A 17,621-nucleotide genomic window follows, 5' to 3' on the forward strand; every position below is an offset into this window, starting at 1 on the left:
AAACTCAACGGCATATAAAAGAACATGTTACTTTCTGTAATAATGTTCTTTCTGGTAGAGACTAGCCGCAAATTTCTCACCTTTTGAATATTTCCCAGGCATCAGACTGAATTGAAAAAAATATCAGAAGTACCTCTTGTAGGTGGCACCTTGTGGTTCTACACTGACACCATAGTGCTCTGGAACTGATGTGATGAGCCTATATAGGCGCACTCTTACACTCTGACATGAGTTGCTGTCAAGACTGTGCACTCAGACACAGGGCCCCAAAAGCAAATTTGACCAGAGTGTAGATTCCTAGACTTGGGATCTTGTTAATGGGTACAGTCTAATCACAGAACGGGGAATATGGGAGGGTTGGTGAGGATTCTGCAGCTAGAAATAGTTCTTACCAGGAAGAGCGTTACCAAAGGTATGTAACATGTTCTTCTGATAGAAACTTCTAGCTGAAGATTCCGCACCTTTTTTAATAGATACCAAAGAAGTACCTACTTGGAGGTGGGTCTTTGATGGACTCACACCAGAAAGTCCGCTGGGACCGGGTGGTCAACATACCCATCTTGGAGAACCTGACTATCCACACAATAGTGCTTCACCAAACCTATGGAGGAATGTCCACGTAGCCGCCAGGCAAATGTCCAGAAAAGGGACTCTGTGTGCTAATGCACTGGTTGCAGCTTTGACCCTGGTAGAATGAGCACACAGTCCTTTCAGCAGCTGCTTTTTAGCTAATGCATAAGAGATCTTAATGCAGAGCACAATCCAGTAGGAGATTGTTCTCTTCTGCTCAGCTTTGCCTTTTTTCACTCCAGAGAACCCCACAAAAATCTGATTATCCAGCCAATGGTCTTTTGTATGAACTATGTTAATGCTTAGTGGTCTCTAGGGTCCAAGACATAAAACCTCTCCTCCTTCTTAAAGGGGTGCGGCCGAGCATAGAACACTGGCAAAGTGATGTATTTACCCATGTGGAACAGCTTCACAACTTTAGGCAAGAAAGGTGCTGGTGTCCGCATAACGTGTGTCTGAGAACAAGGTGGTGTATATTGGGTTGACTCAAAGAGCGTGAAGCTCACTCACATGCTGTGCACAATGTTATGGCAAAGAGGAACACTGTCTTGAGGGTGAGAAGCCACAAGGAACTGTTCTGAAGTGGCTCAAAAGGGATGCACATTAAAAATGTGAAGACCAATTGAGGTCCCCCCTGTGGCATCACAAAGGGAGAGGTAGCAAGCTAATGTAAACCTTTCAAAAAAGCACAACAACTGGAGATTTAAACAAAGACAGCTGCTCTGACAACAGCCAAAAGATTGAAAGAGCCAAAATGTACCCTTGAACTGTGCCCAGAGCCAAGCCTTGCCAGGCTAGGGACAAAACAAACAAAAAAACATCAGATAACTTTGCCTGGAGTGGGGAGTTTATCTGCTGAGCACCACATGAAACCACTAATTTGTACCAATGACAGGCATATAAACGTATTTTCGAGAGACGTCTGGTTGCCAAAGTTATATCAAGCAGTTCCGAAGGAGGGTCGAAGGTGTTCAGCTGTTAGCGCTTCATCTCCAAGTATGAAAGTGGATTTTGCGAATGGCCCAGGTGCAGAACCCTGCCCTTTTGCTGCAACAGCAGGACCTCCAGAAGGGGCAGCCTGATCTGAGGTTAAATGCTAAAGCCTAGGAGTTCTGAATACCATTAATGGACCAAAGCCTAGCTGCAGAGTTAGGCACAACATAATGCTTGATAATGATGTACAATAGGGGAAATACATTAATTACTCATTTGTCATCAATGACACCTCTGGATAGTTTTTTATTTTTTATTATCCAGGCACATTTTGTGTACTGGTATTTATTTTATCATACACTTTTAATAATAAACACAAATTGCAAGTCCCAAACAGCAAGTTACTATTGACTAAAAAACAGAAAACTGCCTGATGGTGCAATTCATTACTTCCCACTTGGCAATTACACATATGGATGGATGAATCAAAAGTATAATTTTAAAAACCCATATATTTGCACTTTTATGCTGCAATTTGACATGCCTTATTTGCAGCTTTTGAAAAATTGGGTTGCTGGTTCTGGGGGTGTGAGCCCTTCTCAAGCAGCAGCCACAATCCCTGTCAGGGTGAACAACAAAAGTCACCAAATTAACCTGTGCTTAACCCTTGGGTATCTTGGCACAAAAGAAGTCAGGCCTAACTTAGAGGCATTTTGTAAAGTGTTTATGCAGCACTTACACACTATTAAAGTGAAAACATAACACAAGAAAAAATCCCACACCATTTAAGGAAAATAGAGATATTTTTTATACATTATTTGACACCAAAATGACAAAAATGCAATCAGTAGAACAAGAGTTATGATTTTTTAGACGAAAAATAACACCTAAAAGATTAAAGCACAAACCGTGGACATCTAGTCACGTGTGACCTGGACAAAGTCGAAAGTTATGGCCAACCACGCTAGAGTGTGGTTCGGATACACAAAGTGGATTGGGCCTGGTCTCCACTTACCTTCAGACTTAGAAGAAATTTTGAAGCAAAACGTCTGAGAAGGTAAAGTTCAGAGGGGCAAGTCGGTCAGCAGTGTCTGAGGAGGAGGTGTCGTCGAGCCACTGGATGAGGTTGCAGTGAAGATTTCTTCATTCTCACTTAGTCTCTTTTTTGTAAGTCGAAGATCTCCATCGGGATGAAGCTGCAGGCTGTAGCTAACGAGGACTCCACAATGCTGGATACTCCTTCTGCGAGGAGCTGATAAACAGGATTTGTGCTGCCAAGAAGACCGGAGAGGGAACTACTGAGAAGTCAGGCTGGCCAGCGATCCACTATGGGTGGATCAGCGAGCAGGTAGGCCCTGGTTGCCTCCTGACTCACAGAACACTTTCTGGCAGAAAATGTTATGTCTCAAGTTTTGGATTTGGGCAATCTGGGCACTTTAGCCACCACACCACATGGACAACACCTTGGACATCAGCGTGCTGTGGACTTGCACGCCATAACGCTCTGACAGGCAGCGCTTTAGCGCATTTTAAAGCGCCCGTTTTTCTTATTTGGGTTACATTTATTTTATTTTACCCCTGATTTTAAGAGGGTTTCCTGGCCCCTACCTGCACCATAATTGTCACTACCACCGCTGCTTAGCGGGTCCGGGTCTGTGGGATCCTAGCATGTTGCTCGCTTTTTTGGTCGCCATCTTGGGTGTGGACGCGCCGCTCTAGAGGCGCCGGACCGAGCGCTCTAGTCTTGCGGCCCTCCTCCGCCCGCCCTTCTTAAGGCTGGTCCTCTAGGGGGTCAGTCAGGACAACACCTTGGACATCAGCGTGCTGTGGACTTGCACGCCATAACGCTCTGACAGGCAGCGCTTTAGCGCATTTTAAATCACCCGTTTTTCTTATTTGGGTTACATTTATTTTATTTTACCCCTGATTTTAAGAGGGTTTCCTGGCCCCTACCTGCACCATAATTGTCTCTACCACCGCTGCTTAGCGGGTCCGGGTCTGTGGGCTCCTAGCCTGTTGCTCGCTTTTTTGGTCGGCAGCTTGGGTGTGGACGCGCCGCTCTAGAGGCGCCGGACCGAGCGCTCTAGTCTTGCGGCCCTCCTCCGCCCGCCCTTCTTAAGGCTGGTCCTCTAGGGGGTCAGTCAGGACAACACCTTGGACATCGGCGTGCTGTGGACTTGCACGCCATAACGCTCTGACAGGCAGCGCTTTAGCGCATTTTAAATCCACCGTTTTTCTTATTTGGGTTACATTTATTCTATTTTACCCCTGATTTTAAGAGGGTTTCCTGGCCCCTACCTGCACCATAATTGTCACTACCACCGCTGCTTAGCGGGTCCGGGTCTGTGGGCTCCTAGCCTGTTGCTCGCTTTTTTGGTCGCCATCTTGGGTGTGGACCCGCCGCTCTAGAGGCGCCGAACCGAGCGCTCTAGTCTTGCGGCCCTCCTCCGCCCGCCCTTCTTAAACCTTCCCTCTAGCGCGCAGCGGTGACGCGCAGCGGTCGCGCCTTCACTGCGCCCGAGTCGTGCCAGAGTCCTGCCCGTCTGCGCCCGTCAGCGCTTAGGAAGTGCTAGGGCAGGGCTCTACAGGTGGTTTGTTTGCGTCCTTTGTTTCCTTCTGTAAGTATGTATTCCAGGGCGCAGCTGCTCTGTCTACGCCCGATTCTGTCCCCCTGCTTTGATGCTTCTCTTCACCCTCTGTGTGGCCCTTTTCGCTGCCCCGGGTGTGCATTCTCTCTCCCTTCTCCTGCTCCGATTTCCACACACTGTTCTGCCTCTTTAAGTGCATCGACCAACACTAGCTCTTCTCCGGAGCTAGATTCCACCTTTTTTAAGGTTTTCCACCTTAATGTTAGATCTCTGGTGAAGCATCATCTGGATATCCATGACCTATTAATTGAGGAGCTTCCGGATATTCTTTTTATGTCAGAAACATGGCTCCATGATGACGCTTCTGCGGCGATCAATCTTGCACTCCCTCCTGAGTACACTATTTACACTCTTAATCGTAACTCTAAAGGTGGTGGTATTGCGGCGGCTGTCAAATCCTGCTATTCATGTATTGGAAGGTCATAGATATTGCTGGCTGCGAAAGCGCCCATTTTTCTGTCTCTGTTAGCCATCATTTTACCTTCTCTGGTCTTCTTATTTACCGGCCCCCGGACCCGGATGCCGCCTCCAGGGCTGCTCTTCCTGATGTAGTTAGCTCCTTGGCCCTAAAAGCTGTTAATTTCAGCATTATTGGTGATCTTAATCTCCATTTTGATTCTCCATACCCCTCGGCGGCCAGTAGTACTCTTGCCGACTTGGAGGCTCTTCAGCTTTTCCAAGCTAGTCAAACATCACACACACGTTGGTGGTCATATTTTAGACCCCTTGTTTACTAACCTTGCTATGGCTAAGGTACTGTCTCCGAGGCCTATGGCCTGGACGGACCACCATTTAATTGAATTTCATATCATGCTGAATGATCCACCTCCCATAGCCCCCACTCTTACTACTCTCAGACGCCCTTGGAAAAAACTGAGACTGAATGATTTCCATCAGCTTCTTGGTGCTTTTCCTTTGGGCTCTTTTACTGATGTGGAGTCTGGCTATGATCTTTACTGTAACTGGCTGACTAAAGCCCTGGATAAGCTGATCCCTTTCGCTGAGAGCAAACAGCGGCGTACCGATTCCAGCCCCTGGTATGATGATTCGCTTCGGCTCCTAAAAAAATCTTGTAAACAAGCTGAAAGAGCCTGGCGTAAATCATACCAACCTGAAAGGAAAACCCAGTACTTAGCTGCTATTAAGAATTATCATAGAGCAATCTGCAGAGCTCGGGCTGCCTATTTCTCCCGCGAATTTAGTGCCAGTGCTAACCCTACTAAACTCATCTTTAAGGCGCTTAAGGATCTCACTACTAGCAGAGCATCTGCCGCTGAGATCTGCTCTCCCTCCCATTGTGAGGATCTAGCTGCTTTTTTCATTGATAAGGTGGAAGGCATCTATCGTGCCTTTCCTAGCCCCACAGGGTCCCTGCAGAAAATGATACTTGCATCTAAAACTATCTCATCTTTATCCCACCTCCCAGAGCTTTCCTTGGAGGATTTTAATAAACTTGTAGTAAAAGTCAAATCAGGTTCTCCTAAGGATCCGCTATGACCCGTTCAATTTAGAGAATCTGCTTCCTTTTGTCTCCCTCCGTTATGTGAGCTCATTAATTTGTCCTTAGCTTCTGGCTCCGTCCCTGGCACTTGGAAACAGGCCCAGGTGATTCCTGTCTTAAAAAAACCTGCTCTGGACCTAAAAAAAATGGAGAACTATCGTCCCATTTCCCTCCTCCCGTGGGCAGCTAAATTGACCGAGGCCCATGTCAACACCATCTTAGTTAACCATCTCCATTCTGCAAATATTTTAGATCCATCGCAGAATGGTTTCAGGCCCGGTCATAATACCGAGACTGCGCTTCTCTCTATGGCTGAACATCTTCGCATGCTGATGGATTCTGGTTATACTGCGGCACTGGTTCTTCTTGATCTCAGTGCCGCGTTCGACACTGTCTCCCACGCTATCTTACTTCAGCGCTTGGTTGAGGCGGGTGTCGACAATTTGGCACTTGAGTGGTTTCGATCTTTTCTATCTGGTCGCACCTTCAAGGTTGCCACTCCACCTTTTGAATCCAAACCTTATGCGATCGCCCAGGGAGTCCCGCAGGGCTCGGCTCTTAGCCCCACTTTATTCAACCTCTATGTGCAGCCGCTGGCTGCTGTCGCCAAGCGTGGGAACCTGACTATGGTGTCCTACGCTGACGACACGCAGCTGGCAGTTGCTATAAGTGGGGCTTCCGACCTTGAGGCTGCTAAGTTCCGCGAGGGGCTTATCTCCGTGGCACGCTGGATGACTAATAATTTCCTTCAATTGAACGCCAAGAAAACCGAGGTGCTCATTGTGGGAATCAGAGAGTCAGTTATGGGGCGACAACTGGTGGCCATCTGTGCTTGGTCCTACTCCTGTTTCTGTCACTGAGTTTAAAAACTTAGGGGTATGGTTCGATTCCAGACTCAGTTTCTCCACCCATACTAAAAAGGTTGCTGCCACGTGTTTTGGGACTCTGCGTCAGCTTCGATCCATTTTTAAATTTTTTGACGCGCCTACTAGACAGCTCATTGTACAAGCTATGATTCTGTCTAAGTTGGACTACGCTAGTTCTCTTCTTCTGGGAGCGAATCAGGCTGAACTCTCTCGACTCCAACGAGTCCAGAACGCTGCCGCCAGGGCTCTGGTTGGCTTACCCAGATTTTGCTCAGCCAAAAAAATCATTCATAAGCTCCATTGGCTCCCTGTCGTTCAGAGAGTTAAGTTTAAGTCCCTCTGTCTATCGTTCAAAATCCTCAAACATTCTTCCCCTCAGATCTTGGAGCACCTCATCTCCTCATATGTTCCAGCACGGTCTCTGAGGTCCTCTGGTCTCCACTTGGCTATAGTGCCGCGTTTTAAGAGGTCTAGGATTGGCGGCCGCTCTTTTAGAGTGCTTGCTGCCAAGTTATGGAACTCCCTTCCTGTCCATATTCGTGCTATTGATGGACTCCTGCCATTCAGGAAGGCTGTAAAAACTTTCCTTTTTCCCCTTGCCCCCTAGTGCTGTTGTGTTTGAGTTCTGATATCACTTTTGTCCGGTTTTTCTGTTCTGTTAGCGCCAGGACGCCCCTTTGTTGGGGCATCTGTGCGCTCTACAAATCCGGCTAACATAACATAACATAACATAACTTCCAAGGGTCCACGACAGGAGGGGCACCACTTGAATGGTCAGGACTCACTCAGGCTGAGTCGATGTGCAGGTTCAAGATGGTTGGAGTCTGTTCTGTCCCTGAGGCTCTATTAGGAGGCCAGCCAAATAGCCCTTGGAGTCACTCTGGAAGTCTTGATTTCAAACAGGAAAGCAGGTCTCAAGCAGCAGGGTAGTCCTCTGAGGACACAGTGCAAGCTTCAGACATCAGGGCAGGACTCTCAAGTACACAGCAACAGACAGGAAGCAGGGCAGTCCTTTGAGAGTCCTTCCACAAGTATGGAAGTGAAATGAAGGGTGAGTCTGAGGGTCCTATTGTTATACCTGATGCCAGCTTTGAAGTGGAGGAAGCTTCTGAAGTTTTCTCCCCTCGGGGTATCTGGACAGTCCTGCTTCCCTGCCCTGGTCCTAGTCTGTCTGCAAGCACAATAGCCTAGTGCGAAGTTCTTTGTGTGCGAACTGAGTCAGTGTCTTTGAAGTGCAAGTAGGGCTGTTCATAGCTCTGCTCCCATCCTGTCTTAAATGTCCCATCTAGCCAAGTGCAGCTTCTCTATTGTGTGGCTGTCTGGTAGGAAGACAAAAAGGCCATCTACATCTAGTCATGTGACCTAGGAACCAGGCTGCAGGCACCAAGTGATTAGAGCAAGAAACCACCAGCATTCTAAAAGTGGAATTTTCAGAACTGTGACTAAAATTATGATTTTAACAATAAAGATGATTTTAAATTACAATTCCAATCCTTAGACACCAAACATAATGTTGTGTACCTGCCCCAAACAAAGGTTATCATGTATTAAATGTAATAAGGTAATCGAATGTTATCCTATGGAAAAGGTAGGCCTCAAAGTAGTGAAAAATAAATTTGTGACTTTTTCATTACTAGGACATGTTAAACTTAAATGTACATGTCCAACTTTTTAAATACTCTGCACTATTAACTGTTTAGGGCATACCCTAGGAGTGAGTTATATGCATTAAAAAGGGAGTTTTATGCGGCGTGGCTTGGGAAGCCATCATGGCGGACGCAGCTTGAATGAGCTCCATGCGTCAACCTCTTTAATCCGACATAATCCTCGAATTACCAACTTGGTGCACCCATCCGACGCCGAGGGAACGTCCCTGCCTTAGTGTATCCGGAGCGAGGCAGTGATCTGGTTCCTGGTGGGCGGCTGTGTGCTTCCGCCGGAGTTATCTGGGAGGCGGCGTGGATCGGACCTGGCGCTGCGGGTGGCCACAGACACCTGGACTGGGGCCTGCCTTGAGGTGAGAAGCCGGGAGGCACAGGGGGGCCAAGGCGAGCATTGAGGGTGTGTCCTTTTCCCGCCCTGCCGGGGCCCACTGCTGAGGGGCGTTCTCCCTGCTGCCGGAGTTCTGTTTGCGATGGAGCCTCACGGGCCGGCCGGATCGAGGTTGGGGTGTGGGGTTAGCCCAGACTGGGGCCCAGCTGGTGGGGGATGGCTGCTTGGGATCCCAGTGCTGGGGGTACGGGGGTAGAACTCCATGTGGCGAGGCCTCCCTGGTGGCACTTCTGAGATTTTATCTGGTTACAGTGCCCGGGAGTCAGCGTACGGCTAGTAGTGTTCCTGCTGTCCGGGGGCGGCGACGCGTGTGCCTTGAGCCTGGAGTCCCACGCCTCACCCTCGGCCTGCTTGCAGCATCGTATATGCCGCCTGTACGCGGATCCTGCTGTGGCACTATAGACACGTGCAGCACCCTCTTGACCCCCTGCAAACACTTCACTATCAATACGTGGCATAGAGAGTACCATTGGCACCGCCTGGCTGGTGGGGCAGACGACGCACAGTATGACTTTCGGTCAACAGTGGACTCACTGTGTGCCTGATTTTTGAGTGACAAAGGAGGATTGCCTTGCAGAGCTGGGGATGCTGGGGGAGAGTGGCGGGCTGGTGGTCCGGCACGGTAGGTCCCGCTAGAGGAGCCTACTTGGTTTTCTGCTGCGGGTTGCGGCGGCGCCTGGGCTAGGCCTGGTGCGGCTTGTGACCTTGCAGTGGGGATTTCCATGTGGACTGGCCCGTCCCACTTTCTCCGGTGCCCCCTATGTGGTGGGTTGGTGCAGCCGTGATCCTGTGACCAGCCGAATTCTAACTAGAGTCTCCTTGTGGTGGCTATGACAAGAGTTTGCGATGGGGAAGGAAAAGCCTAACGCCTCGTGCCAGAAACAGAGCACCATGGACCAATATGCCACGTCTGCGAGTGGCAATTTCCCATCTGGCCCAATCCCGGGCAATCCAGCTCTGTTGGCTACCATCACAGAGGCGAGAGACACTCTGGAGGCTTGATTGGCGCAGTGGGCACAGAAGTATCCTTCTTATGTCAGGACCTGAGAAAAGCTGCGGATCGGATCAATGAAGCTGAGACAAGAGTGTCCACGGTAGAAGACAATGTTACAACCCTCCAGCAGTGTGTCATTAAATTGACCGCCATGTCTCTAGAACTAGTCACTCGGGAGGAGGATGCAGAAGGCCGCACACAGGGCAATAACTTTGGCTTCGTTGGTTTCCCGGAAGGCTGCAAGGGTAATACTATGAACCGCTTCCTTACCTCGTGGCTCAAGGATCAGCTTTCTGCCGAACTACTCCTCATGTGCTTTGTATTCGAGAGAGGTCATTGGGCGCTCACTAGGAGTCCGCCTTCTGGGGACGCCCCGCGGCCGGTTATCGTCAGGCTGCTCAAGTATGCGGACAGAGATGCAGTGCTGCAGTTTGCACGATCGCACAGAGATATACTCATCTTCGTCTCCAAGCACATAATGATCTTCCCGGACTATACCCGCTTGGTACAGCAGCAGCAGCAATCCTTCACAGCAGCGAAAAAGCACCTACGAGACCTGAATGTCTCATACATGCTGCTATATCTGGCCAGACTATGGGTGGTGTATATTTCTAAGACATACTACTTTGACTCGCCTGAAGCAGTCTTTGCTTGGTTTGACGAGCGGATGCATTTGAAACCTATTTCCCCGTCGCCGCTGGAATATGACTCCTTTAGAAACTCACAAACGAATAGACTACGTTGAACGAAATCCAAGCCACAACACCGTTCTGGTTCAACATGACTATCATCCAGCCTTGAGAGCATGCCTAGATTACTTCACGCTAGCATGGTCACCAATAGACTGCAGTTGACTTGGAGCAGTTTGAAACTAACCCGCCTATCCGGCACCGGGTAGAAGTGGACTAAGGTTGAACTGACCCGGACATGTGTACCTCACTGTTAAGGTTCTATGGGCTGTTGGGATCCATTGGAGGGAGGGTTCTTGGATCTACGTTCCGGGTCCTGGGCCGTTCTCTACTGCGACAGATGTTCCGATTTCCTGGGGGTATCGTGTGGAAGCGGGTGGGCGGGAAGGGTGTTTTTCGGGTTTAAAGTTTTGTAGTTTTTTCTATTTCTTCACACACACAGACACATGTCCCACTCTCCACTAGGCAGGTCAGTCTATCTAGTTCCAATACCTTACATAGGGCTGCCCAGCCAGTAACTTCCCACATGACTGAATGAACCGTAGTATCATGGAATGTCCGAGAGCTGCTTAATAAAATAAAGCGATGGGCCATTCTAAGAAAGGCCATGGAGCTGATATCTTTCTCTTGCAGGAGACTCGCCTCTTGGCCATGCCTGGCCTGGTTTGGGTATCAACAGGTGTATCATTCAGGATTCAACAGGGGTTCTCGGGGAACAGCCATTCTTATTCACCGCCGTGTTATGTATCTCCACATTAAATATTGGGTAGATCCTGGCGGCCAATATGTCCTTTTGACGGGTACACTCTATGGGGAACCACTGAACTTGGGCAGTATCTATGCACCCCCACCTCTGGGAAACACATTTGTAGACAACATCACTCGCCAGTGGGGTGACCTTCCAGAGGGCCTATCTCTTCTGGAAGGAGACTGGAACAACACTATGGCTCCTCCTGATAGGAGCCATGGAGCCGGTATAGGTTCTTCAGCCCCGACTTCTAAACTGTTGTTGCTTGCTGGGACGTTGGCATTGGCAGATTTATGGCAAGATTACCATCTCGCTGAGACAGGCTACACATATATGTCCATAGTTCATGGCTCCGTGTGCCGCATAGATTATCAATTTGCACTGCAAACCTATATCCATAGATTTTCCCAGGTCTCCCTCCTCCCCAGAGGGTTGTCAGATCATTCCCCGGTCAGGGTGAGACTCCACTTGCATGTACAGAGGCCTCCCTTTCGGTGGTGAATGTCCCCATGGTACCTCCGAGATCCTGACTATACTCCGTCGGATGGACATTATTTACAGGACAAATGACAATCGTAAGCGCTCTGCCCAGAGGATGGAGCTGGAAGATCAATGTACATTGCTCAAGGCGCAAGACACATTAGACCCGAGTCCTACCCTTTATCATGATATCTCTCTCACGCAACGGCTACACCAACACCCTTATAGACGAGGCTAAGGATATATGGTTAGCATCTCAACACCGAATAAACCAGTGGGGGGACAAATTGAGAAAAATGTTACATAGACTCTGTTAGGCAGGTAACACCCCAGCCGTGGTCCCAACCATTAGAGGCAGGGACAGTGTTTTACATTCATCCCCGCAGTGGTGGTTACTGAATTTGCACATTACTTCGCCACACTATACACAGAGAGGGAACAGCTCTCAGAGGACCTCATAGCAGAATTCCTTCACGTAATTCCCCCCGGAGATTGACTGGTCAAATGCGGGATCACTTGGATTACCCCATTACGGTGGATGACTTAACGGCGGCGTTATCTGCGATGCGGCCTGGCCATGCCCCAGGTCCCAACGGGTTCCCAATGGAATTTCTTTGCTCTCATATGTCTACGTTAGGTCCACATATGTTGGACACAATACATGGGGTCCTTGACAGAAAATGTTTACCTCGGTACTGGTGTCAGATGGAGATAGTTCTCTTTTTAAAACCAGGCCATCCTCCAGAACAGTCATCCTCCTACCGCCCTATTTCCCTAATTAATTTTGAACCCAAACTCCTGGGGAAGGTTTTATCAGATCGCCTGCGGACCTGCATTCAAGAGCTGGTCCTCCTGTACCAATCTGGCTTTATGCCACCCGCCACAATATTCGCCAGGTCCATAACGCTATGGCGTTGGCGCCCGCCGCCATACTCCTTGCAGGTATAGATAAGGCCTTTGATTCCTTGAGCTGGAAGTATCTATTCCAGCTTCTGGAGGCTAGTAATTTTGGCACACGTTTTCGGCCATACGTATGCCTGCTGTATACTAAACCAATGGCTTTGGTCCGTGTTGCCGGTCAGTGCTCTCCCCCTTTCCCCATTGGCCGCGGCACACATCAGGGTTGTCCCCTGTCTCTGCTCCTATTCGCCTTGGCAGTAGAACCCCTGGCGATATGGGTTCGCCGTGATCCAGTGCTCTGGAGTTTCGACTGGCCCAACTCGGAACCAGATCGTATAGCATTATATGCCGACGATGTTTTATTTTTCAAGACGACCTATGGATTTCAGGCCCGCACATTTTACAGATTCTACGAGTCTTCGGCCAGACCAACGGCCCTCATACCAACCCTTCCAAATTTGTGTTATTCCCAGTCTGTGGGCAGCAGAGTAGGTGTACATGGGCATCTCAGCTTAGACATGCTGGGGATGGCTTCCAATATCTGGGGGTATATGTTTCTCCCTGCCCCAAGACGTCCTGGATGAGAAATATCAATCCCCTTCTTGTTCGGCTTTGGGAAGAGACCTCCATATGGTCTTCTCTACCTCTCTGGTTGTATGGAGTTTGGTGATTTTCAAAATGGCTTCTCTCCCCAGGGTGCTTTATCGACTCCAAAATTTTCCATATTATAATCCTCGGTCCTGGTTCGCGCAAATAAATACTTTACTTAATAAATTCCTCTGGAGTGGAGGTGAGGTAAGAGTGGCCCTGCAGACATGTATACAACCTACATACTGTGGAGGTATTGCTGCTACTGATGTCTACTCATAATACGCAGCCTCTCATCTCCTGCTCATAAATGACTGGTACAACACGCCTACAGACCCAGCGTATGCCCTAGAACATGCAGTAATGGCAGGGACTCCTCTCCTATGGTTACGATACAGCACGCAGAAACTTGATTCTCTGCCCCACGCCAGTATAGTGACGATTCGGTTGTGGAGATATGTGGTCCGGCGGATGGGATGGAGGGGGCGTCTGACCCAGGCTACACCATTGTGGCAGGGTAATTACCTGCGCCAGGTGACAGCTTTGAGGGGGTTCCACTAGTGGGATCTCATTGGCATCTCCACTCTAGGAGATGTCATGCGAGGCACAACGTTAAAATCTTTCCAGCAACTCCAGTAAGAGTTTCAATTTCATAAAACCCAGTTCTATAAATATCTCCAGTTTTGCCACGCGCTCACTCCAGCGATTAAACATGTAGATGACCTCCCTGAATTTCACACACTGGAAGGCCGCCTCCTTATGGGGGACCTGGGCACTCACAAAATAAGGCAGGTTTATCAAACACTGATTACACATGCCACCATGACCCTCCATAAGACTAGGAAGGCATGGCAGGATGACATCCTTGAACTGACTGATGACGAATGGGCAGAAGCTATTGCCAGTCCTAGGGGCGCTGTGGTGTCCTCTAGATACCGTCTTATTCAATTTAAATTTGTACATAGGGTATACTATGCACCCCTTCGTCTTTGGAAGATGGGAGTTATAGCTTCCCCACTGTGCCTACGTTGTGACAGGTAGGAGGGGTCATATTTTCACACTGTGTGGGGCTGTTCTGCAATACAGCACTTCTGGTGCAAGGTTCAGACTTGCCTTAAGGAGGTACGGTCATGGGACCTCCCGCTGGATCCTCGACTGTTCCTTCTTATTAATAGCACTGAAGATATAGTGGGGAACCGGTACAAGCAACACTTACTTTTCCTAGCGCTCATGATTGCCAAGCAGGATATTGCTCAGCTTTAGAAAGGAACTTCCCCACCGACAATGGGGAAATGTCGTGGGGTGCTTGACACTTGCATGGGGCAGAAATAGCAGTCTTCCAAGCACGGGGATGCCCACAAAAGCACAGGAAAATTAGGTCTAGATGGGCTACCTACTGGGGTATAGATCTTCCCCCTCTTCCCTCGCAAACCCCTTAAGAATCTGCTTCTATTGGTTGTTAATGGCCATTTCATATGATATGTCTGACTTTTATTTTCATTGTGTACATGTTGTCAATAATATTTGCCAATGCTGAGTGGTGGGACTGTCAGCGTAAAGTTTGTTTTTTACATATGTTCTATTTGCAAAGTGTATCTTAGGTATCCCAATTTGTGTAACATCTTATCATCCTGTATGCAATTGATGTATATTGGATACTCACTGGCGAGGTACTTCAAAAATTCAATAAAACATGTTTTCAAAAAAAAAAAAGGGAGTTTTATGCTTGGCAAAGAGATTATTTGACCAAGTCGAAATGGCAGTTTAAAAACTGCATGCAGGCTGCAATGGCAGAACTGGGACATGTTTAACCCTTTGCGTGCGTTTGTCAGCTAACGGACGTCACAAGCACTGCCTCCGTAGTGCTGTGAACGTCTGTTGGCCGCCGCAGTCCTGTCCACTGTGCTAAACCGACGCCGCAGTTATACGTTTAAAAGGGCTACCTAAGTGGGTGGCACTACCTGGGACTTACAATTAAACTAAATGTGTCAATTGGATGTAAGCCAATTTAACCATATTTTAGGGAGGGAGCACAAGCAGTTTAGCACTGGCAAAGTGTGCAGAGTCCTAAAAGCCAACAACAACGAATTCAGAAAAACAGGAGGGCAAAAGGTTTGGGGGTGACCCTGCAGAGAGGTCCATGTCCAACACAGCTGTAAAGTTTTCTATGCTTTATTCAGCTCCTGGCCTTCTCACCAAAGAGCTGTAGCTTGCGTAATATTTTCATAGATGTCAATCAGTCTGCTCCTTTGAAACGTTTCCAACCTAGACACAGAGAGTTCCATCTCGTTCATTTGTTTAATGTAGTGTTCTAGGAAATGATCAGAGACTTGCTGAACATTATCATCTGGAAATGCTGTGTCTAGCTCGAATGTTTTCTGTAAAGACTGTATTTCTTTTCTACCACCGCCCAGCCAAAAAAAAAATGCCGTAGAACAAATAGTGTAAACGGGCAAAGCTCCGTTTTGAATCATGATGCTGGCAGCTCAACCAATCAAAAAGCTTTCAAACTGGAAGGTTGCCTTGCAGGATTCATACAAGTCAAACATAAACATGTTGATGCTGAAATTACTAGACCTTGTAACCAACTGGGATAATGGCAGCATTTCACACAATGTTTAGCTGAGAGAAAGGAACTTCTTTTGTGCGGCTAATTCCATCCTAACCCAAAATGGTGCTGCCTGGCTGATATTCCTAGGCCAAATCTCATTGGCCTCAATGAGTGTCGCCAGATTGTTTTTTTACAAGATGTAGCTTAAACTGCACTACAATTTGTTTTATAAGAATATCATTGTTTTAAGTGTATATTTACTGCATAATTTTGTTTCTGAATTCTAATGATCAAATGTATATGTTTTAATAAATAATATGATCAAGTGTTTTTAACCTCTGATAATGATAATGTACTGGTAACTGAACAACAATAATAATAAAATAAGATATATATTGGATTCTGGTATTGAGTTATATGTGACTCACTCAACATATATAATTCCATTGTATAGAATACGTTTTGTAAATTTGGTAACCTGTGCAAACCTTGTCTCCACACCATCCCTCTCTCTCATTAGAGAACAGGGAGTCTAAAGGATTTTTTTCTAATATATAATTTGGAAAAGGAATTTTTCTGATTTTTCTGTTGTTTTAAACTGCACATCGACCATTTGTTCTAGGACTAGATATAGCCAGTACATTTTCACACTACGTTCAATGACAGCCAACAGAGAATATGTGACTGTTTCTAAATAACTTTGAATACTGCCAGCAGCAATATACCATTTTCCTTTTTTTGCCTGAGAAGAAGGCTAGCCTAATGAATACCAGTCTGACTGCACCTCCCAAATTGCACTCTGTCTTAAACTCCTAGATGTATGCCTGCATATTGTGCAATAAGAAAACCAACCTCTAGTGAAGCTGGCTAAATGCAGGAGCAAGAAACATCATTGTTTATAAATATTCTTACTCCAAACATCTAGTGACTGGTAGTTTATTTTTATTTTCACAATGCGAAGTTTCTTGTTAACTTAACTGTACTAGCTATCGAAAATATATTCACAAATGTATTTCTGAAAGGGACTTATTTTTGATATCCTTCACTGCCTCTGTGAGGAGGTGTATAAAAAGAAATAGAACATAACTATTTATTATGGTCAGTGCTACTACAAAAATGTCATACCACTCAGTGCTTAGTTTATAAATGAATGAGTGCACGTGTCCAAAGCTCTCCTCGGAAACCCAAGTCCAGCCCTATTAAATGTTGGCTTTCCAAATACCAAGACTGCATAATATGGAATCCACCTCAGGCCTCTTTAATCCACCACCAGACAACATCTGCCTCTTCATCTCACTCTTATAGTTAATGATTTGTCCCTTTTTGATGTTTTTTTTTCTTTTTCTTCCTCCTTCCTTTGCTTTTGTGTGTTTTGGTCTCTTTTACTGTCGGTAAGTGTTTGATGAGTGAACATTTGGGCTTGGTCCCCAAAAATGGGTGCTTGGTGAGGCCCATCAACTAAAATTATATCATACTTACTACCACTGACGAGGCATTGAAGCACTTTACGCCAGGCAGCACACTGCTCCGGAACCCAAGGTTGGTGGTTAGTCCTGTATTATTGGTTATTGTTAACTGGTCATCTTTCGGCCATTTGGCTGCCTCATCTTCTGGCTGCTATTGAAGAATTTGTACGAGAAGAATTTTGTCTCGGTTGTGTAAATGCCCCCAAATCATGGACTAGCGGAAGAACTTTTGTCTGCTGCACAAAAGATAAGAATGTGTAAACAGTCAAACAGGACGGAATCCATGCTTAATTGAAAATGTTTGTTCACTTGTCACAGCAATATATTTTTACATTACATACACTGTTCTCAATTTTGGAAAAGGTGATGGACAGAGTTTCTGAATGATGCAGAATACTCCTACCCAGTCAAGAGATCAGGGCTTGATCCATCACCGTTTTTTAGCTCACTGCACCATCCCAGCTCAGAACCTGGCTATATGCAAATTAGTCTGTTCCTGTCCCAGTGCATGATGGGAACAGGGCAAACCAAACTACCAAGCCAATTCTTATACTGGGAAGGAGACAAGCTTCCGGGTACACTGTTCTCAAACCAGGAGTAATGCTAAGAGTACTTAGACTGTGCAATAACGATAC

Source organism: Lissotriton vulgaris, chromosome 4_1 (assembly GCF_964263255.1).
Source record: "Lissotriton vulgaris chromosome 4_1, aLisVul1.2, whole genome shotgun sequence".
Taxonomy (NCBI): Eukaryota; Metazoa; Chordata; class Amphibia; order Caudata; family Salamandridae; genus Lissotriton; species Lissotriton vulgaris.